Here is a 23,890-nt window from a genome sequence, read left to right as displayed (position 1 = left end):
AAGAGGTCATCTAGGATTTTCATAGATGGAAAAGAGAAGTCAATGCCCAGCTTCAAAGCGTCAAAGGGCAGGCTGACTCTTTTTTGGGGACTAATGCAGCTGGTGACTTAAGTTGAAGCCAATGCTCATTTACCATTCCAAAAATCCTAGGGCCTTTAAGAATTAGGCTACAATTATTCTGCCTGTGCTCTATACATGGAACAAAATCTGGAGGACAGCACATCTGTTTACAACATGGTTTACTGAATATTTTAAGTTGACTGTTGAGAACTACTGCTCAGAAAAAAAGATTTCTTTCAAAATACCAGTGCTCATTGACAATGCACCTGGGCACCCAAAAGCTCTAATGGAGATGGACAATGAGAGGAATGTTATTTTATACCTGCTAACACAGCTTCCATTCTGCAGTCCATTTAAAATCATTTCAAGTTTCAAGTCTTACTATTTAAGAAATACATTTCATAAGGCTATAGCTCTATAGATAGTGATTCCTCTGATGGATGTGGGAAAAGCAAATTGAAAACATTCTAGAAAAGAATTACCATTCTAAATGCCATTAATAATATTCATGATTTATTATGAATATAATAAATATATTAAATATAAATAGGAGGTCAAATAGGAATATAACAGATAGGAATATAATAAATATAAATAGGAGGTCAAAATATCAACATGAACAGGAGTTTGGAAGAAGTTGATTCCAATGCTCATGGATGACTTTGAGGGGTTCAAGACTTTAGTGGAGGAAATAATTGCAGATATAGTGGAAATAAGAGAACTAGAATTAGATGTAAATCTGAAGATATGACTGAATTGCTGCAATCTCATTATAAAAATTTAATGGATGAGGAGTTGCTTCTTATGGATGAGCAGAGAAAGTGGTTTGTTGAGGTGGAATCTATTCTTGGTGAAGATGCTGTTAACATTGTTAAAATGACAAAAATGATTTAGAATATTATATAAACTTAGATGATAAAGTAACAGCAGGGTTTGAGAGGATTGGCTCCAATTTTGAAAAGATGTTCTGCTGTGGGTAAAATGCTATCAATAGCATTGCATGCTACAGAAAAATTTTTCATGGAAGCTAGAGTCACTCCATGAGACAAACTTCTTTATTGTCTTATTTTAAGAAATTGTCACTGCAACCACCATCCTGATCAGTCAGCAGCCATCAACATCAATGTAATATCCTCCACTAGCAAAAGATTACCATTCTCTGAAGGCTCAGCTTTTGGGTACCATTTTTTTAAGCAATAAAGTATTTTTAATTAAGGTATGTACATTGTTTTTTACACATAATACTATTGCACACTTAACAGACTACAATGTAGTGTAAACATATCTTTTATATGCACTGAGAAAAAAAATTCATGTGACTTGCTTTATTGTGATATTCCTGCAATATCTCTGAGGTATGCCTATAATTATTAATAAAACCTTAGGCTTGATTAGGTCTTTTCAAGCATGACACCTATAGAAAAGCCAAATGTAAACAACTAGGAGATAATTGTTTTCAAGTTTTTAAAAAATTTCCAGAGTCATTAAGATATTAAATGGGATAAATTTTTTTTTTTCATGCAATGCTATGCCTTGGAATCTTTACATTTCTATAGAATTTGGTCTCTTTGCTTCTAATGGCTAAATATCATTCTTCATATAAATTCATCAAATTTTATTAAATGATACTCCTGATGTCCATTCAAATTTTGGCAATGTTTAAAACAAACATGACGGGAAACGGACTTGGCCCAGTGCTTAGAGCGTCCGTCTACCACATGGGAGGTCCACAGTTCAAACCCTGGGCCTCCTTGACCTGTGTGGAGCTGGCTCATGCACAGTGCTGATGCACGCAAGGAGTGCCCTGCCATGCAGGGGTGTCCCCCATGTAGGGGAGCCCCACGCGCAAGCAAGGAGTGCGCCCCGTAAGAAGAGCTCCCAGCATGAAAGAGAGTGCAGCCTGACCAGGAACAGCGCCGCACACACAGAGAGCTGACACAACAAGATGACACACCAAAAAGAAACAGATTCCCGTGCTGCTGACAACAGAAGCAGACAAAGAAGAACACGCAGCAAATAGACACAGAGAACAGACAACGGGGTGGGGGTGGGGGTGGGGGCGGGAAGGCGGGGGAGAGAAATAAAATAAATAATAAATAAATAAATCTTTAAAAAAACAAAAACAAATGAGAGACTGCATGGAACTTCCTTGCACATGTATCTTGAGATATATATGAAAATATATTTTGGATAAATTCCTAGAAGTTCAAAACACTCCCCCCAAATAGGCTGCATGCCTATCATGTACCCATTCTGAGTGAATGAGAATGCACATATCCCCGAATACTTGCCTAAATCAGATACCATTTTGTTAAATATTGAATTTGCACAATTTTGTTTCTTATTTTTGATGTTTATTTCAACCTTCACATTAATTTGATTCAAAAGGATGTGGCAGCAACAAAATTTGAACAAAGGAAGTTTGTTCATATGCCTCAGTTCTGAGGTATACTATTTTTCATGAAAAGGGTTTTAAAAGAGGAAAATTTAGGCAGGGACATAAGAACAAAGATCAGAACTTTATTTGCTCCTACATATATACTTTTAAAATACTCTTTAAAGTATTAAAATGATAACAAGATGCTTAGGAATTGTTCAGTCCAGGAGAAAGTGAAAATCCAGGGCAGTAATTCTAATTTTCCAGGATTGTTTTAAGGGAATTTTCTAATATAGAAGAAACAACTGCAAAATGTACGTGTGGTTTTGTTAACTATAAAAGAATGTAAGATACTTGAAGTGTGGAGGAAAAGTCAGAATCCCAGAAAGATGTGTGTGTTTAGGGGAGGGAGAAAGCAAAAGAAAGCAAGAAAAAGGACCAGGGGCAACATTTATACAAATAATGGCTGAGGATTACAGAACTAATAAAATACTTCCAAATCATAGCTTCAAGAATCAAATATACACACACAGGCATGCATACATATAAAGAGAAAAATAAAAAGAAATCTGTAACTAGATTCAGTACAGTGAAACCAAAGAGAAAATTCTTAAAGTATCCAGAAAAAAAGACATATTACATTTAAAGGAGCACAGACAGGTGATATTTTAATGGCAAAAATGAGAGCTATTTATTAGAAGAATGATATTTTGGATGGGTTGAAAGATAATAATTTGCAACCTAGAATTCTATTCCCAATGAAAATATACTTTAAGACCAAAAGGAAAAATCAGTTGAATAAAAACTGAGAGAGTTTTCATCAATAGCAGACACAATGAAGAAAATTCTAAAAGACAAATTTAATGCAGAAATAAAAAATTGTATTGGTTGGAAAGACAAAGTTGTGAGGAGAAATGAAGATCAAAGCAAATGATAAATATGTGCATAAAACCAAATGAATAATTACTGCTAAAATGAAAAGTATCATGTTCAGTGGAATTTTGAAAATATGTAGGGTTCAAATAAATAATGAATGTAGGAATTAATTCAGGAGAGAGTGTGAAAATGAAGTCAAACCTTTCAATGGTCTGTGGATTGTCTGGAAGCAATGTAAAGATATTTCATCATTATATTTTCTGCCACTCAAGGAAGATGACATTAACTGCCCTCTAAGTAGAAATCCGCATAGAGGATTAGAGAATTTCCCAGGACCAGTGACTTCTTTGTGCTTACCATTCTTATTTTTTTCAAATGAGAGTATTTATAGTCATAAACTTACCCTTGTTCCCCAGTGAATTTTCAGTTGGCTAGGAGGAATGGGGGTGTTGGGTAAAAGCAGTAGGGGAAAATTTGAGCTCTTAATCACTGTCTGTCATTATCGGTAATATTACTAATTATAATATGTAATTATTGTTACCTTGCAATTATGTCTTTCCCACTAGAATGCAACAAACAAGTTCTGAAGGAATTAAGGACCAAGAATTGTGTTCTCAGAGTCTAAGATAGAGCTCGGTATATAGTAGGCATTCATTAAGTGTTCACTAAATAAGAAGAAAAAATCAACACAGAGGTAAAAATTAACTGACGCAACAATAAAATACAAAATAAGGAGTGATCACAAATGGTACAGTTTGTAAGTAATTCAAAAGTTCAAAGACGGGACAGGAAAAACCACTGGAATATAGAAGTACTACATTTCTAGCAGTACTTGCCTCAATTCATAGCAGGCTTTCTTTTGTCCCTCATCTCAATTCCAGTTCTAAGATGTCATTGCCTACCTTCACTTGGGTTTATATCATTCTTCTTTCTGATAGATATTTGTCTTCCCATTCCTTTTCCTAGGCCTTCTCCTTCACAAAAGATGAAATGTGTCTTATTTTAGTCCTCAATATTTCTGACTTTTATTATTACAACTGTACCTAACTTCATAGCTTGAATCTAGTTTAGACCCTGCCCAAATGGCCACAAATATCATCGTATTTATCATTCCATTTCATTGTTAGCTATTTAGCCATCTCTCTGTTTCCAAAAAGAGGTCCTTGAAGGGTAGAACTTAGTATTATTTATGTCAGAGCACCCTGAACATATCACTGACTCTGGCATGTAAAAGGGCTTTGTTCATACTGATGAGTCAATGAATGATGAATGGCTATTTAGCATCAGAAGGGTAATGGGAGAGATTTAGGGAAAGCATCATGGGATAAAGATGACAATGAACCTAATGAAAGTCAGATAAAAGAAATAAATATAAGAGAAGAAACAAACTACCAATAAGCAGGATGTCCAGGATGGAATTACAAAAAAAAGGGTCAATATCATAAAGAATTAAGAAAAGACATTAGGATTTATCTGAAAGGACATCAAGGTATCTTTCGAATGAACTGTCCTAATAGAGTATAGCTAGTAGACTGGAATGATAATAAAATTTGTAAAGGGATTGAGTGAAGAACAAAAGTTGCTATAAGCAACATGTAGGAAGTAGTCATAATGGTAAGTTGGATCTTTGCAAATAATGGCACTCTAAAATATAATGGAGTGTGATACAGCAGAGCCGTACCTGAGTATATATCCAGCAAAATAGGTATATATGAGCCAAAAAATATATACATACCTTGGTAAGATATATAGTCATACCTTGGTAGTCAACTGCTTTGAAACTCATTGAATTTGGTACTCAATGCATTTTTATGTGAAAATTTTCTCCTGGTATTCGTAGTTTGTTTGGTACTTGATGCACAAGCTAGAACTTGTTGGTATTGGCTGCCTCATGGCTTGCTACCCTTTCCAGCCAAAACAAAGGGTCATGTGTAGCTTTTGCCCTGTGCACATTCCATTGCAGTCTTATCTAAGCGTCTGTGGTCATTTTGTGTATTTTTGTGTTTTTTTTTCTCATCATGGGTCCTAAGAAAAATGAGCAGTGACAATGCTGAGCAGAAAAGAAAATTATGTTACACCAATATTGAGCAATAAAAAGAAATAATAGGTAAATATGGGAAGGGTATTTGTGTTACTGATCTTGTTAGAGAATATGGTATGCCTAGAACAATGGTCTCCACCGTCAAGAATAAAGAATGGATAAAAAAGGCTGGTGTTGCAAAAGGAGTTAAAGTGGTAACAAAACAGTGTTCTCAAATACTCTAGGAAGTTGAAAAGCTGTTAATTTGGGTAAACAGAAGCAGTTAGTGGGTGACAGTGTATCAGAAGCCATGATATGTGAAAAAGCAAGTGTTGCATGCCAATCTTTTGAAAAACAAACTGGAACCAAGCAATGATAGTGTTGAGTTTTGTTTTGTTTTTAGGAGGTATCGGGGATTGAACCTGGAACCTCATATATGGGAAGCAGGCACTCAAACCACTGAGCTACAACTGCTCCCAGTGTTGGAAGTTTTTAAGGCCAGCCACAGTTCATTTGATGATTTTGAAGAGGACCAGCATTCATGGTGTCTTGACGCATGGCAAGGCAGCGAGTGCTAATAAAAAGGCTGCTGACAAATTTTTCAGTGAGTTTCAAGACTACATAGAGGCTGATGGTTTTATTCCCCACCAAGTTTTTAACTGTGATGAGACCAGAGTTTTTTGGAAAAAAATGCCAAGTAGAACCTAAATCATAAGAGAGGAAAAGGCATTACCAGGCCAGAATTTTTTTAAAAAAATTATTTATTACATTATTACATTAAAAAAAAATATGAGGTCCCATTCAACCCCACCGCCCCCGCCCCCCACTCCCCCCACAGCAACACTCTCTCCCATCATCATGACACATCCATTGCACCTGGTAAGTTCATCTCTGAGCATCACTGCACCCCATAGTCAATGGTCCACATCATAGCCCAGACTCTCTCACGTTCCATCCAGTGGGCCCTGAGGGGATCTACAGTGTCCCGTAATTGTCCGTGAAGCACTATCCAGGACAACTCCACGTCCCGAAAACGCCTCCACATCTCATCTCTTCCTCCCGTTCCCCACACCCAGCAGCCACCATGGCTACCGTTCCCACACCCATTCCACATTTTCTCTGTGGACATTGGATTGGTTGTGTCCATTGCACACCTATGTCAAGTGAGGGCTTAGATTCCACATGGGTACTGGATGCACTCCTCCTGCTTCTAGTTGTAGACACTCTAGGCTCCATGTTGTGGTGGTTGGCCTTCTTCAACTCCATGTTAGCTGAGTGGAGTAAGTCCAATAAATCAAAGTGTAGGAGCTGAAGTCTGTTGAGGCTCTGGGCCTGGGTGTCATATTATCAGTCCAGAGATTCAAATCCCCTACATATATCTTAAACCCAGCACCAACTACAATTCCAATAAAGTAGCATGCAAGTCTTGTGAAAAGAGATCCCCTCTGAGTCCAATTCCATCACGCAGAAACACCAGCTCCAAAGAAGGGCCATCTGTCATGGCAGTGAACCCCTTCTGCCATGACCATAGAACCCGTGGGTCTCTTTATCCCTCAAAAGAACCAATACCTGGGGTTGTATCTACCTTATCTGTCTCTTAGACTCTGTTCAGTTGTACATAGGGGTATTCTTCTGACAACCTCCAGACTCTTTTTTAGAGACTCACAGCCTTATAATCTCATTTCTCCTTTCCATTTCCCCCTTACATTAGGTCAAACCGCTTCCCGAAGTCATGTTATTATATGTAGACAGGTATATTCTGCTGTTCCGCATTGAATCTTTAAATCAAGGTCATTTTCTAGTTGCTTCTACAGCTGGTATGTGGTAGTGATCCCTCGGTGCCAGGGAGGCTCATCCCCGGGTGTCGTGTCCCACGCTGGGGGGAATGCATCGCATCTACACGCTGAGTTTGGCTGTGAGAGTGGACCAGGCCAGAATTTGACTCAGAGAGACTTCGAAAGGTTTGAGGTTGACCCCAAGCCTGCAGGTACAGAGGGTACAGTTGTGCAGGATATTGTATCTTTGGGCCAATCTGTGGGTCTGTCAATTGATGCTGCTGATGTTGAGGAGTTAGTGAAGGAACATCATTAAGAGCTCAGCACTGAGGAGCTGCAGAAACTACAGAAGGAGCAGTAACAAGAGGTGGCTGAAGAAATTTCTCAGATGAGGATGAGATAAGGGAGGATATCCCTATTTCCTTGATAAAAGAAATGTGTGCAAAATGAGCAGAAGTTCAAAACTTTGTGGAGAAGTACAATGTGGACAAAGCTCTCACAAGCAGAAACGTGAATTTATTGAATGACCAAGCAATTTCACACTTTTCAGGAATTCTGAAAAGAAAACAGATGGAGTCCTCATTGGACAAGTTTTTAGTGAAGGTGAAAAAGAGTGTGTCAGAGCCTGGGGTGCAAGTTGAAAAAAGGCAGAAAAGAGAAAGAACACCTGAAGTGCAAGTGCCCGATGTTCTATTGGAGGGGGACTCTCCTTCCATGCAACACCCCATGTAATCTCTCCTTCTCACCACTCTCCTCCCACCGTCCCATTAAGCCATGGACTCTTCTCAGTACAGGTAAAACAAAATTTTTACTTTACTTAATCTAAGTGTTTATTAATTTTTAGGTTTATTTCTCATGTAAAATAATGATACACAACACTATCTTTTTACATATTGCCTTAAAAATGTGCATTGGTTTGGTTTGAGAATGCATTAAATTTATTTACATTATTCCTTATGGGAAAAATTTGTTTGATACTCATCATTTTTGGTATTTGTTGTGCCTCCTGGAACCAATTAATGATGAGCACCAAGGTAATACATGTATAAGAATGCACAAACCAGCTTTATTTAAAATAGTCCCAAACTGGAAACAACTCAAACACCTGTCAACAAGATAACGGATAAATATAATCGGGTTATATACATACAACAAAATCTTGCTCATCAATAAAAAGGAATGAATTTCTGAGACATTACAACAGTGTGTATGAATCTCACAACACACTGAGTAGAATAAGGCAGGCGCAAATAGAGCACATACTACATGATTCCTGAAGTTTATGAACTGACAAGTCTAATCTCACCTCGTGTATGAAAGCAGGCTTGCTGTTGGATTTAAGTCACCTCTTGTTCCACCTCCCTTGAGGTATTAACCCATCTACAGCAGGAGGTGGCACATATACCTCCTTATTGTGCTAAGGGGAAGTCTAAGGCAATGTGATTATCAAACAGCAGGGAGAGGGAGCAAGGGGTCAGATGGAAGATCCAGCAGTTGGTGAGGTTTCCTGCCACCACGATTGCCTGTGTCAACCAGATAAAGGCATTTTTCTTCCAGGTTTCTCCTGGCCAAATCTATAAAGAACAGGAGGAGAGAGCAGTAACTAGTCCTGATAGAGTGATCATGCAACCACCTCCTATGGGAGACACTTTTCTCTGCCTATTTGCAATAACTAATCTTTTCCCTCTAAGGCCAACCAGTCTGTCTGCCCCTTACCCTAAGATATAACCTCACTTCTTTCCTATTGATCTGAGTGCCTTACTCAATTTTCTGGCCCACTTCCACCCCTTCCTTATAGATGGGAATTGTCAGGATTCCTTGAAGGCATCCCATGACCATTCCCAAGAGGAGTGGTTACCCAACCAGAGATAGGTGTTGAGCACTAAACTTTAGTATGTATATGTCAGGCCTCTCAGGTCTAGCCCACTGGATTGTCACCCCATGTGTGTTAAGCACATTTAGACCAGTTTTGTCATCCCCTCTACCTGGTGGCCCTAATTGCCCACCATCCTGCGAATAGTGTGGAGGGTGTAATGGGGTAAAAAGTGGGATGATCCACTGACTGGCTGAAAAGGAGAGTCCCAAGTGGTGGGCCTGAAAGGTAGGTCAATCCTTATGTTGATGGGTATAAGGGCAGGCACACAGCAAAGCCTGAGTTTTTCACTGCCCTCATCCCCTCCCTGTGCTAGGAAGCAGTTTCCCTTCCAGTGTACTGTTGAGTTTAGCTTCCAGAGGGCCCAAGTAAGACAACAGTCTATTCAGTAAGAGAGTTGTCAGAGTGTAAACACCAAAGATCCTTTTTTGGGCAGCCATTAAAGTTCTTCACAGTGCCAGCTGCCTGTGGGTGGTGGGTGATGTGGAAGTTCCATCTAATTCCATGAGTCTGGGTCCACTGTTGAAATGTACTATGCAAGCAAATGAGATCCTCGGTCAGAGAAGATGTAGTCTGGATACCCGAAGGGAGGGCAGAGCCATTTTTCCAGGGTATCCTATGTATGTACTATATCCACATGACAAACTGGAAAGGCAAGGCCATCTCCTGAATAGATGTCTACCACAACCAAGGCATAGGGCATATCTTGGGATGGTGGGAAAGGGCCAATGTAGTCAACGTGCCACAAGTGGCCCAGTGCAGCTCCTCTGGGACTAGCCCCTTAATGATCTTTTCAGGTTCTGGCTACTAATTGACATGCCTCACATTGGTAAATGGCAGATTTGGTCTCTTTTAACAAGAGAGGTATTCCATGTTCCTAGATCCATAATTTTATGGTGCTGGAATTTCCACGTCTAGTTCATTGGTGGTTCCACCCAGCAGAAGTAGCCATGGGGAACTTAGCTATTTTACAAATGTCATTTAGCATAAGTTTATTTTCCTCATCCTCCAGAGAGGGATCATCCTTGGTCTCCCCACAAGGAACATCTCCAGCTTCATCAGGTGAGAAAAGCAGCTTGGTGCATCCTTTATCTGCTAGTCTTTCCAATGATATGGGCCCTTGCCATGCACATCAATATGGGTAACATATATGGTGCCTTTTTACACAGGCAATCATTTTTAAAGGTCACTTTCCCATACTGGGGAACCTTTGATTCTTCAATCGCATCTTCCATGAAACTGACCAGACTGCTAAGTCATTGGTGATGGCCCATGAGTCAGTAAACAGGTTCACAGATGTGCTTCGGTCCAAGTTTTCCAGAGCCAAGAAGACCACTTGCAGTTCAGCTCACTGGGCACTTTTTCCAGTGCCAAAGGTGGTATAAAGTCTGCCTGAGGCAAGGGAAACAGCGGTTGCTGTCCAATGGACACCAGATGGCTCAGCTTGGCCAATCTCTTGGTGAACCAGTGTTGAGTAACTGGTAAGGCATCCTTAAGTCAGGGCCCCAAGATGCCAATACCAGGAGGGAGGGCCCTTATCTGTTGTTGCAATAGGACCATCACTGAGGAGGGCCTCTACCACTAGCTCATGTGAGTGTGTCACTCCCTGGGGGTCCCTGGTGAGCATGATCCTGAAGGTACCACTTTTATTTGATGATACTCTACTGTTGGGCACTGCATAGGTGGGTGTTCTGATTACCCAGGACCCAGGGCATGATGAGAATTTCTGGCCTCAGGAGGACTTAAGAGCTCTCAGTGATCCTTTCTATTTCCACCAAGTCCCAATAGCATGCCAGAAGATGCCTCTCAAAGAGGTAGTGCTGGGCTGTGCCTGGGAACTTCTTTGTCCAAAAGCCCAGGGGTATGCAAATTCCTGTTGCTCCCTTCTTCTGCCAGAGGGACAAGTTGGTGTGGGTTTGGGTAGCAGAAACCTGTAACTTAAATGGAGATCCTAGCTCTAAAAGTTCTAGAGGTAGGGAGGCTGAAGTGGTACTTTACTTCCTGCAGGGCCTGCTCTTCCTCTGTTCCCCAGTGCAGAGGACTTGTTTTCCATGTCACCCAATTTAGAGATGCCAGGAGGATAACAAGATGAGGAATATGCTGGTGCCAATATGCAAATAGCAGAATGTCTGGGATCACAGGCACCAAAGAGGGCACTTATACATTTAAGCCCCAGTAGTCTATAGTTATGTGCCACATTCCTTCCACTCACTTTTTTTACTGGATGCACCAGGCTATTATAGGTAGGGATAGCTGATCAGAGGACACCCATATATAGAAGATCCTTTATGAGTTCATAATGTCCTTTCTCCACAGTAAGGTGGTATTGTTGCTGTTGGGCAATGCAGAGAGGAGATGGGAGCACTGGGGGTTTGTGGCCTGTCACTTGCCCAACTGTGATGGCCAAAATTAGCTCGGATGTGGAGGCATATTTCCATAGTTGCTACTGGGATGTGCAGTGGTATGGGATATCAAGTCCTGTAATGCAGTCCCTGGCAGCAAACATAATCACAGGGGCATCTAAGGTACCAAATCCAAAGGGTAGCAGTAACCTCCCATCCCCAAACCTATGTGGAATGCCTCCCAAAGCTATTCATGGCTCCCTCTTCTCTATGTCTCCTGGAATGACGATGGTCTGGGTGTTTGTATCCAAAAGTGCTATAAAGACTTGTTCACTGCCCCCAAATTGTACACACAGTGGGGCATAAGGTTTTTGGTCACTGGGGATTGGTTGGGGTCCTTGGCCCCACTCCTAGGCCATTTTTAATTTAGTCAAGTCTGGGTAAAGAGGTCCCTACCAGGGCCCAGATTCCTCACTCAGGGACCAAGAGAGAGGTAGGAGAATTTCAGGATCCCCTTCCTCTTCCACTGTCCCTATCTGGGAATTGTGGGAAGGGGGCTGAGAGGGGCATACTGTCCCAGTTTAGCCCATGGCCCTCCTAGTTTATATTTTTCTCAAAGTTTTCCCTTGAAAATCCCATCTACGGGGTCATTTGGGACTCTTCCTTGATCTAGTAGCCACAAGAACTTAGCTTGGCAAGTGGGACCCTAAAATGGAAGGCCTAAAATGGGAATCCTTGCCCCAAACATGGAAGGTACGATAATCACACTCAATTGCATCTCTCAGGGGTAGCCTGGAGTGAGGAGGAACACCAGCTTGTTGCCCTATTCAGGCAGCCGCTTTCCAACAAAATCAACAATGTCCTGCCATAAAATGGGAATTTGGCGATGGGCTAAATCCCTCTGATGGAGGTGGAATATTCATGCACCAACACCCAGTTGTCACAGCAGTCACCATGGCTTCCTCCTTGATACCCCAAGGCATATTTGGAATTCAGGGGAGGTCACCCAGAGTGGGATTTTCTCATTTGAGTACCTGAAGGATCCAAACAGAGGCAGTGGCCACAGAGCACCTACAGCTACACCATCAGCTGTTCTCTCTGGACCCCTACTCTCCTCCCTTAATTCCAACTGACCAAGGATTTGTTAGAGGATGGAGTTGGAAGTTAGGTAACTAAGTTTTCTCCAAACAGCCTGGATGATAAGGGTGGTAGGGGTGTTCTCATCATAAAGTTGGGACAGCCATGAAAAGAACTCTCCCCATGCTTCTATCCATATCTTTCATATCCCATATCTCCTGTTCCATAAAGTCTTGCCCATCTTCAGTTATAATAGTTTCCTGAATAATGACCAGCCTCTGCCTCACACCAAGATCAGTCTGGATGGTTTGAATGCAGGTATGCCTAATTCCAGAATGGGAAAAAAAAAAGTAGCCAAGAGCCACACTGAGGTGGTGGAAGCTCCAACCTCACTGATCTCAGTATGGAACCAGCTAGCCAACTACCTGGCATTCATGCGGTAATTCTCAAAGTCACATTTATTGCTGCCCTTCCCCCAGAGGAAAGAGACAGCGTGCTCTAGGTCTCCCAGTTGTGGGTCAGTACCTCTACCTGGGCTGGTAGGCAGGAGTGACCCCTCAGTTTTGCCCATAAAACCATGAGTCCTATGTTGCACAAGACCCTATTGTATAAAAAGAATGTAAGAGCAATGAAAAGAAAGACCAAAAAAATCAACGCATTCCACACTTCCCTGTGCACTCTGCTTGCTGCACTAAAATCTGTGGAGTGAGTGGCTATGTGGTATGTCAGGGGAACACAGACTCAGGAACAAAAGGAACTTTTAGTATATGACCACTTCAATTACTTACATTGCACAAAGAGTCCAGAAGAGCAGGGGAAGAGATTCCTCTGTGGCCAGTCTTCCAGGGAGGCCAACTGCTTGGATAAGGTTTGGTGGATGGTGGCTCTGCATGCCTCACTTCTTGTTGGACAATAGAGACCCTATGCTGTTTGAGTGTTGAGTATGATAAAATCTAGTAGGCCCAAAATCAATGTGACCATGCTAAGCCCCACATCAGTAAAATCAAAACCTAAGCAGAGAAGTGGATTTGGCTCAACGGATAGAGCATCCACCTACCACCTGGGAGGTCCAGGGTTCAAACCCTGGGCCTCCTGACCCTTGTGGTGAGCTGGCCCACACGCAGAGCTGATGCGTGCAAGGAGTGCCATGCCACGCAGCGATGTTCCCTATGTAGCCCATAAGGAGAGCCACCCTGCGCAAAAAAAGCACAGCCTGCCCAGGAGTAGAGCTACACACATGGAGAGCTGACACAGCAAGATGACGCAACAAAAAGAGACACAGATTCCTGGTGCCACTGACAAGAATACAAGTGGACATAGAAGAACACACAGTGAGTGGACACAGAGCAGACAACTGGGGGGGATTGGGAGAGAAAAAAATATTTTAAAAAAACCTAAGCAAGTTTCTATCTTCTGAAAATGCCCAACTCACCCAGAAAAACAGATTTAAATAGTCAGTTATTGCCAGCTAACATCTTCATTCTTATGCCAGCTAACTTCCTCATTCCTAAACAACTACCTGCATAAACCATTTTAGGAAACATAGTCTGCACTAAACCAATAAAAATGATCTCTCAATATACTTTCTTATTCTGCCTATAAAAATCCATTGCTCTCTTTGTTCAGTCGAACTCTCTAACTTGTGATGACTGGAGTCTCTCCAATTCATGAATTGATACAATTAAATTCTCTGAGATCTAAACAAAATTTGTTCCAGTTGTTGTTTTTTTTTTAAGATGGCCAGGAAGTCATTTATTGGGGGACACAGGTCGGGTGAGGGCATGCTGGCAAAGCTCTCACGAGTGCAGAGCCCGTCACATGTCCAGGGGGCCATGATTGGGGATGTATTTCACCCCACAGCCATCGGGGATGAGGTGTTTCTCAGCCACCATGTCTTCAAATTCGTCAGCATTGAACTTGGTGACATCCCACTTTTTGGAGATTTGGATTTTCTGGCGGCCAGGGAACTTGAACTTGGCCCTGTGCAGCACGTCAATCACAGGCTCCTTATTCAGAAGCTTGGTGTGGATGGACAAGATGACTTGGCTGATGTGGACCTGGGCCACTGTCCCCTGAGGCTTTCCAGCACCTCGCATACCCATCTGGAGCCTAGATTGGGGATAGCACAAGGTCAGACAGGACCAGTAACAGGCAAGGAAGGGCTGTCTCCAAGGTCCCTTACGGCAACCCGTACAGGCAACAGGCCACGTACACTACCAAAGAAGCTGCTGTCTGCAGTCACTGCACACTGGAACCCCACAGGGAGAGAGGGCTGGTCAGCTTAATTGGCTGCAGAGCAAGTTTTTATTTTAACAGTTATTTTGGCGACTACAAAGGATGAAAGGAAACTGCTGATGACTAAGCAAACAACACGAACTGCAGACATGGTGCCCAGGTGAACCCTTTGTGTTCTCTGTCCATCTCACCGTGTTGTCATAGTCGTCAGTGAATTACTTTTAGATTCAAACTCCACTCTTTTTGTGTTTGAGCTTTCCAAATTTATTGAGGTTCTGTCCATGGGTTAACAGTCTATTCTCAGTAGGAAGTTCCCTTAGAAGGATTTTGATCACAGCATTTTTGCTGCTGATTTGCTAATATTCACATTCTAAGGGCACTCCACAGGCCAGCACCCTCAGCATCTTTTATGTTTAAGATTTATGGGGCACAGCATTGTGCCTGCTTAACTAAATGGCAGATCACTAAGGATAACCTAGAATTATAACAGCCTTTATGGAGAACTTCTCAGCTGAATAAAACTCATCTTAGACATGCACTAGAAAAAGCAGGCTCTCGTTGTCTAATTTAATTATAAAAAGATGCTATTCCCATAACCCTGCCACCCTATTACTCTTCCGGTTCAAGGAGACCTTCATAATTGGGAGCTGATTACTTCTCACTTAATGACTCTCCATCCTAACTTACAAGAAATATCATTGCATAACCCTGACATTATTCTCTTTGATGATGGCTCTTATATCTGAGGAATTAATGGGAAATTTCAATCTGAATATTCAGTCACAACCCAATCTGAACTAAATGAATGAAGAAACTTACCCAGTTTACTTTGGCCCAACAAGCAGAACTATATGCTTTTACCAGAGCTTGCATACTATCATCTCAAAAAACAGTTAACATTTATACTGACAGCCGATAGGCTTTTTGAAGTTATCTGTGATTTTGGAATACTATGGAAACAGAGGGGTTTCCTTACTTCAACTGGATCCTCTATAAAGAACAGAAAGCAAGTCAGTTACTTTACTAACTGCTACCTTACTTCCTCAGTCTTTCATTATTATTAAAATTGAGGCTAATACCAAAAAACCATACTAAAATATCAAGGCAACGCTCAGCAAATTTCCATACTGAGGCAGCTGCAACCAAGCCATCTTCAGATTTTCTTTCTTAGACATGTCAATTCTTAACTTTAATCAAACATGTTCAGAGGACTTGAGGTTAAAACCAGACAAGGCCCTTACAGCAAGGATGGTTTCTTGGTAGTTCCTGAATCCTTAAAGGAACCAGTCCTTAAACTTTATACACCGTCTTTCACCATAGTGCTAACAAAATGACTCAAATACTAAATAAAGATTGGTGAGGAATTTTTCATAAGGCTATGTATTAGCCAAAGGGGTGCTGATGCAAAGTACCAGAAATCTGTTGGCTTTTATAACGGGTATTTATTTGGGGTAAAATCTTATAGTTACCAGACCCTAAAGAGTCCAACTCAAGGTACCACCAGAGGTATTTTCTCACCAAAGTCTGTTGCCACGTGTTGAAGCCAGATGTTTGCTGATCTCTGCAAGGATTCAGCCTTCTTCTTCCTCTTCCTCTTAAGGCTGCGTGGGCCCAGCTTCTTCCTATCTCAGCTGTAGGCTGGAGGGCTCATTTCTGTCTGGGTCTTCTCGGCTTCTCAAGGCTCTGATCTCTTCAGCAGCAAACTATCAGGCAAATGACTCAGCTCTCCTCTGGGACTTTAGCTGTTTGAGCCCTCTCCTTTCCGTCACATGGCAGGACCGAAATTCTCTTTTCTTCTGTGTCATGACAAAGTTCTCTCCTCTGGCATCTATGGAGCTCTTTCGCTTCTCGTGTATCTTCTTCTGTGTGTCTTCTTGAGTGAGTGTCCGTTTATACAGCCCCACCGAGGGGATGGGGACTTAAACTGAGTTACACCCTACTGATGTGGTTGAATCAAAGCCTTAATCTTAACATAAATTAATCAAAGACATCTCAGCAGAATCTAATACAATCAAAGGGTATCACATCTAGAGGAACAGACCAATTTACAAACATAATCTCTCTTTTTGGAATTCATAAATGATATTAAACTGCTACAGGTTGCTACCTGCATTTACAATAAATGCATAATTTGTCAACAGCACAACCCAGGGGAAAAAACCATCCCAATTGCTACAGGTTATATGCCACCTTCCTCTGACCCCTTTGAGCATTTACACCTTGACTTCACTCAAATATGCCACCTATCATGAACCATTAATTATGTTCACTGTCTGTTTCTTCTTAGGGTGGATAGAGGACTTTCCTGGTGTAAGGATAAAAAATTTTCAGAAAATGTATTCCCCACCTGGGGAAGGCTTTCAATTATTTCTAGTGACTGAGGCACTTATTTTACTGGGCAGGTCGTTAAAACTCTAAGATTCTATAAACAAGTTGTCATTATCATTGTCCCTACCACCCTCAATCATCTGGAAAGGTAGAAAGAATAAATTTAAATTTTAAATGGTCTAAATTAACCCAGAAAACTGGATTACTACAACCTACAGTTTTTCCATTGATGCTTACAGTCCCTTCAAAGCACATCTTTTGGGAACCATAAACTTTCTCCCTATTAAGCTATCACTGGAGAATCTATGTCAATTGCCCTTCATCTTAACGTTGATTCCCTGTTTCCCCAACAGGAAATAACTCAGTATTGTAAATCTCTAATGACTTTTGCAAAAGATTATTTCCAACAGGTAAGGGATGCATTTCCAGATCCAAATCTCCTTCAGACTCCTTACATCCTAACTTCTGGCATTTGTGTATACTGGAAGTGACGTCAATGCAAAACTGCCCTTGAACCACACTGGAAGGGACCTTACCAGGTACTCTTAACTTCTGATATGGCAGTCATACCAGAAGGGAGTGAACTGTGGGTTCACATCTCACAACTGAAAAAGACTCCCCCTCCAATGACTGGACCTGTGACCAAACCAGGTACTTACAACTAAAATTCACCAGGATGAGAAGTAGACAGCTTCATGAAGTAGACAGATTCTGCCCAACATCATGGAATGAGACTCCAGAGGCCCTACACTCCTGTCATTTTTAAATCATATTATTTCTTGCAATTATTGTTGCATTTTCACATTTTCATTGTTTTCACATCCCTTTTGTACACCTTTCCCATCTTGCTAAGAACATGCTACCGCCAAAGATATTTAAGCTGTTCTTGTTTGCCTCTTCCTTCCTCCTTGCCATGGCCTGGAAAGACAGTACTATCATTGACATTGCCCAGGGCATTGGAAAAGGGAGGATCTAACTGACTGCTGGATCTGCCAGCATAAATGCCAATCTATTCATGATCCAGGGGATCCTCTCATTCTGCCGGTGACCAATTTTTTAGGGATTCCAAATGCTACAATTTCGTACAATCAACAATTAAGCTGGCAAAATTGCCCATACATATAGGGTCAGGCTATTCCAGCCATTGTCACACATTCCTTGTTTTAACCTCACAAACGTAAAAAGATTAGGCCTGTGACTTAATGGCCAAATTCTTTTTGTGTTAATACATGATTGGCCTAGAAATTACTCTCACTACAATACCACTCGCCTCATACATCCTACTATGTGTAATGATCCATTTGAAATTGATGTTTGGCCCCTTTTAGATATTGGATATTGTGACTATTCCATAAGCAATGCATGGTTAGAAACAGCCAAGTTGAGTATCCCCAAAGTGATAATCAACCCCCCATTGGCGTTCTATGCACACCTTTGGGTTATATTTTTATTTGTGGAAGGGTCCAAGACTATGACCTACATTCTCCATATGCCAGGCATTTCAATGTAGGAAGGTTGGTGTATGTTCAACAATGTGGATTGGGCATTTTAGTAGTTCCCTTAGAAATTTATAATAAATCCAAAGCTTCACACTGAAATATCTCACTTAATTTACATTCCTGACCCTGATGCTGGATGGACCTCTTTTGCTGGATTCTTATTTCCTTGATTAGAGTTAATATAAATAGAAATATGATTAGAAACTTATCTATTATAGTAGGAAAAATTGCTGAGTTCACTGCAAAAGCTATTGCTGCATGACAAAAATCTTTAGATTCTTTAGATAGAATTGTTTTAGATAATAGAGTTGAGCTTGACTGCTGGCTGAGCAAGGAAGAGTTTGTGCTGTTATCAATATCACCTGCTGTTATCTAGTTAAACACTTCTGGGAAAGTCAAAATGAAGTTACATGAAATAGTCAAACAAGTCACATGGCTCAAGCAAGTAAGTCCTTCCTTGGGATCCCTCTTCCATCTCTCTGATTTTAGTTGGTTTAGGTCCTGGGATCCTTTCAGAAGCATAATCCAAACATTGGGCATTTTACTACTCATAGTAATAATAGTTTACTTGGTGATCTGCAGTCTCTCTAAAGTTTTAAATGGTTGCACCCAGCTATCTTGCCAAAGTGTCCATCTACACCAACAGAAGAGTGCCACCTAGAGACATTACATGGTAACTGAGAAAGGCACTAATAAAATTTTATCTCAGCTCTCAGCTTGGCTGAGCACTGGATCAAAAGGGGAAGGACAGAGGGGAATTGGTAAATAAACTCTAGTAGGCCCAACATGGAGGCACCCCATGTCAGCAAAACCCAAAACCTAAGCAAGTTTCTATTTCCTGTAAATGCCTGGCTGGCCCAGAAAACCAAATTTAAATAGACCCCACCAGTCATTGTTAGCCAACTTACTTATTCCTAAGCAACCAGCTGCACAAATCAATAGAAATGATCTCCTGGTGTATTTGTTTATTCTGCCAATAACAATCCATTGCTCTCTTTGCTCAGCAGAACTCTTCTCTATCTCTTGGTGATTGGTGTCTCTCTAATTCATGAATTGACTCAAACTCTCTGACATCCAACCAAAGTTCGCTTAAATTTAATTTTAGCAAGTATTTATACCCCAGGCAGTGGGGGGGCCTGCTACTGGGCAAAAAGCATGTATCAAGAAACCCTTGTGCAGAGCTGCTACCCTAATAAGCAGTTAGGTCTGCTTCTTCCTGGTTTTGGGTCCAAGATCAGACCATTCCATTAGACCTAATTTCCCAGGCTGGGAAATGGAAACATTGAAACTTCTGCACCCAATAGAAAGGAGGGGTTCGGTGCGGGCTGGGAGAGGGCCACTGAAGCTTTAATCGCGCCAGTGACTTCCCAACATCAAGACAAAGAAAAATTAGGCAAGTAGTCCTAGGACATACGAAGTCTAACAACAGTTTCACAGTCATAAACGAGGAGTCCAGAAGAAAAGACCCAAGGACACTGCCTCTAACAAAGCCGCAGGGTCACAGTCGTCACAAGAACACCCAACGCGACGACTGGCCGCACAAACGGTACCAAATTTTCTTACGACCTCAAGTCACTGGTCTTCAGAGTCTCTCCACTCCACAGTCCCACGCCAAATTCCACTGCTGAAATCTACCACACAGTCCCACAACGCTGTTCCATCCTCTTTTTTTTTTTTAAAAAAAAAAAAAAAAAAGATCTATTTATTTATTCATTTCTCTCCCCTTCACCCCCCACCCCATCCCGGTTGTCTATTCGCTGCGTTTTCTTCTTTGTCAGTTTCTATTATTGTCAGCGGCAGGGGAATTTGTGTTTCTTTTCCATGCGTCATCTTGTTGCGTCAGCTCTCCGTGTTTGTTGCGCCGTTTCTGGGCTGGCTGAACTTTCTTTCCCGCTGGACGGCTCCCCTTACTGGACGCACTCCTTGGGCGTGGGGCTCCCCTACTCCGGGCTGGCACTCCTTGCCCTCATCAGCACTGCGGCATGGGCCAGCTCCACACGGATCAAGGAGGCCCAGGGTTTGAACCGGATCTCCCGGACCTCCCATATGGTAGACGGATGTCCTAAACACTGGGCCAAGTCCGGCGCCCCATCTTCTTCTGACGCTGTCTGGAGCCTGAGGATCGGGCTGGCACTGTTCATTCCGCCTCGGGACACTGATCTTTCCTCACCTTCACGCCACTGAAGCCCCGTCACCGACGTACCCCGACCCACTAGGAACTAACGCTACTAATTGGTGCTTTCTTCACGGAACAGTTGCCCTAAGGACCGCGAAGATCCAGCCTACCGCTCGGAGGAAGAACCTTTTGGTAGGAAATAATCTTGGGCCGCGGAGGCCTCTGGGAAATGTGGTCCAGAGCAGGAAAGCAAAGGACCTATTCGAATTCTTAGCACCAAGTCGCACTCCTAGGGTCAGAGTGCGGGCTCAGGAGAGTCCGCTTACACAAGATCCTACGATGAGCTCCTTGGCGTATCTGGACGCACTAAAACACCGTAGTTGGTTATTTTCCCTTCTTGCATACAGGAGGGCCAGCCCCACCCGGGCGAGCCGCGAGGCTCTCTGGGAAGTGTTGTCCAGTGTCTAACGGACCCGGGCTGGGATTGCTCTCAGCCAGAATCTGCATTGACTTTAGTGGCGCCCCTTTCTCAGCCCTGACCCCGCGGTTCCACTTGGGCGGCGTTGTGTGGAATCGGGACTTGTGTCCGTGGGCTCTGTGGTGAGTGCTTGAGAGGCCGCGAGCTTTGAATCCCGGACTTCTTGTGCTGGGTAGGAGTAGGGGGCCTGCGAAGCCGGTGCCAGTGTTGTTGGAGGAGGACGCCAGGTGGGGCAGCACTCGGGGGGCTGTACCATGTCTGTGGTTCCCTGAAGCAGTGGGAATGGTGTGTGAGGGACAGTGATCGTGTGGCGAGGTGTGGCGTGATGTGACTGTGTTTGTCAAACATGTTTCTGTGACTTACGTGACGTGAGAGCGTGTGTGGAAGCGCATTTTGTGGATGTGCTTTTACTTTTAAGTTTCAGTGTGAACGTGGGTCATTGTGCGTGACTTTGGGAGCGTTGAGTGAATGATAAACTCCGTCGATGGAAGGTGGAGGATGGTTGTGAGTATCGATATGCGAGACTGTATCAGTGTTGCGTTTCTTCAGATATGGTCATTGAAAATATTTACTTTTATGAGACATCAATAGTCCCAATACGTTATTTTATTGTTTATTTTTAATTTTTGTTTTCGGGGATTATGTTTTGCGTGCATACTGAATTAATTCATGCTCCTTGCATCACAAAATGTAGAAAAGCTCAAAGAAAACAAAAATCATTCATAATTCTACCAGCCATGTAACCACTATCAAAACTTTACTTCCCAGAAAAAAAAAATAGAATAACAAAGAGAAAGACAATGATAAAAATAAAAAGGAATTTTAAAAAAAGAAAAAAAATTTACTTCCCATCTTTTCAACACTTTCTCTGTGAATACATATGCATCATTTATCTATTCTTATATATGCACTTAGTGGCTAGAGAAATTGCAGTCCTATGCATACAGTTCTGTCACCTTTCACACTTAACAACATGCTGTTAATATCTTTACACTTAGATATTTACAATTGTGTCATTATTTTAAAGTTTTTCGTGGGATCTGTGTAATGCATTTATCCCTGTTGAGGGGTGATTTGACTCTTTCCATCTACTTGCTATTATAAACAATGTTTTTCAATGACAATTTGACACATGCTATAATGCACTTTGCTGCTTTTGTTTTTTTTTTTGGGGGGGGTGCAGGCTCCTAGGAAGTGGAACTGATGGTTCACAGTGTATGCCCTTATTAAAGGTTCCCCAAATCCGTCCAATTGTTCTGTAAGTCATCAGGTTACAGTGTTTTTGACATAGGATAAGACTGCCTGTATCCTTAAACCCATGATAACACTTCCCAACAATGGAAGTCAAAATATTAGTAATCTTTGTTATCTTCAGAACTGTAAGTTCATTTTAATTTATAGTCGTTTTGATTACAACTGAGGTTAAACATTTTTATATTTTGTGAATTATCTATTGAAATAATTTCCCTATTTTTCTATAGTAGTAGTCTATTTTCAAATTTATTTTTCAGAGTTCTTCATGTATTAAGGATTCATTCATTGATCCACTCATCATTTATTGAACGCTGTCTGTTGAACAGGCACAATTCTAAATGCTTGGGATAGAGCAATGAACAAAAGAGACTATTAACTCCCTTCTGTCATAACATTTACATTATTGTGGGCCAGATAATAATCAAGGTAAGCAAATAAAATATAATGCACATTAAAATAGTGGAAGATGCTAAGGAGAAAAAGTAAAGCAGGAGGATATATAGGATTGGGAATGAGAGAATTTAAGGTGGGATAGCCAGGAAATGGCATCTTGAAATGGTATCAACAAAGATATGAAGGAAGTAAGGGAGCCAGCTTTGCGTACAGCTGAGGACGGTTATTTCAAACAAAAGGAACAACTGTTATAAAGGCCCTAAGGGAGGGAAGATTGGTGTGGCTGAAATAGAGTAAACGAGGCAGGGATAATGGCAGATTAGCTAAAAGAGGTAGTTGGGTCGGTGGGAAGCATGAATTGAGGGCAGATCAGGATGGGACTTACAGACTATAATAATATGATTTTGGCTTTTACTGTAAGTGAAGTGGAAACTGGAGAGTTTTAAGTGATAGTATCATCTGTTTACATTTTAATAGGATTGCTTTGGCTGCTTTGATGAGAATGGACTAAGGGAAGAGAAATGGGGCAAGGAGGTGGTGGAGGTGCACAAGGGCAGAAGCAGAGAAATTAGAAAACTATTGCAGTAATCTAGGGAAAGGATGTTGGTGATATAAACCAGAATAGTAACAATGGTGAGAAGTAGTCATATATTGAATATAACCTGAAAGTACAGCTGACATGGTTTGCTAACAGAACAGTTGTGGAGTGTGAGTGTGAGAAGATGAGGCAATATTTTTCTTTTTGTCTGAGCACCTTGAAGAATACAGTTGTCATTATATGAGAAGGAAAAGAATGTAGGAAAATCTGGTTCTTTGCTCCCTTTTTATTTGGATTGTTTGTGTGTTTGTTGTTCAGTTGTAGGAGTTCTTTGTGTATTCTGGATATTAAACCCTTATCATATATGATTTCCAAATATTTTCTCCCATTCTGTACGTTGTCTTTTCATTTTCTTGATCATGTCCTTTTAAATCCCAAAGTCCTAAGTCTTGTTAATTTATAGGAGGGATTCTTTTTTTTTTTTGTAAAGACTTATTTATTATTTATTTCTCTCCCTTTCCCTGCCCACCTCCCCAGTTGTCTGTTCTCTGTGTCCATTTGCTGTGTGTTCTTTTCTGTCCACTTGTATTCTTGTCAGCAGCACCTGGAATTTGTGTCTCTTTTTGTTGCGTCATCTTGCTATGTCAGC

The 23,890-nt window shown here is 41.6% G+C and overlaps 1 protein-coding gene and 1 non-coding gene across 10 annotated transcripts in view; one reads left to right on the top strand and one right to left on the bottom strand.

The window, feature by feature from the left end:
* Window positions 1-14,560: 14,560 nt before the first annotated feature.
* LOC111764221 (small nucleolar RNA SNORA70) lies at window positions 14,561-14,695 on the bottom strand. Its single transcript, XR_002796888.1, has one exon. It is a non-coding gene; the product is annotated as a small nucleolar RNA SNORA70 (small nucleolar RNA).
* A 5,608-nt stretch (window positions 14,696-20,303) lies between these two features.
* The window catches only part of ZNF569 (zinc finger protein 569), an 83,216-nt gene continuing 79,629 nt past the window's right edge, over window positions 20,304-23,890 (top strand). For 3 of the 9 annotated variants that reach the window (XM_071209555.1, XM_071209553.1, XM_071209550.1), the window contains exons 1-2: window positions 20,770-21,283; window positions 22,568-22,736. The gene's annotated coding sequence lies outside the window, so the exon portion shown is untranslated. Of the gene's footprint in view, window positions 21,284-22,567; window positions 22,737-23,890 lie in introns of all 9 variants that reach the window. The other 6 variants (XM_071209556.1, XM_071209551.1, XM_058279294.2 and 3 more) reach the window with 6 other exon arrangements.

This window comes from Dasypus novemcinctus, chromosome 18 (genome assembly GCF_030445035.2).
Source record: "Dasypus novemcinctus isolate mDasNov1 chromosome 18, mDasNov1.1.hap2, whole genome shotgun sequence".
Taxonomy (NCBI): Eukaryota; Metazoa; Chordata; class Mammalia; order Cingulata; family Dasypodidae; genus Dasypus; species Dasypus novemcinctus.
This window is presented reverse-complemented; position numbering and strand designations above follow the sequence as displayed.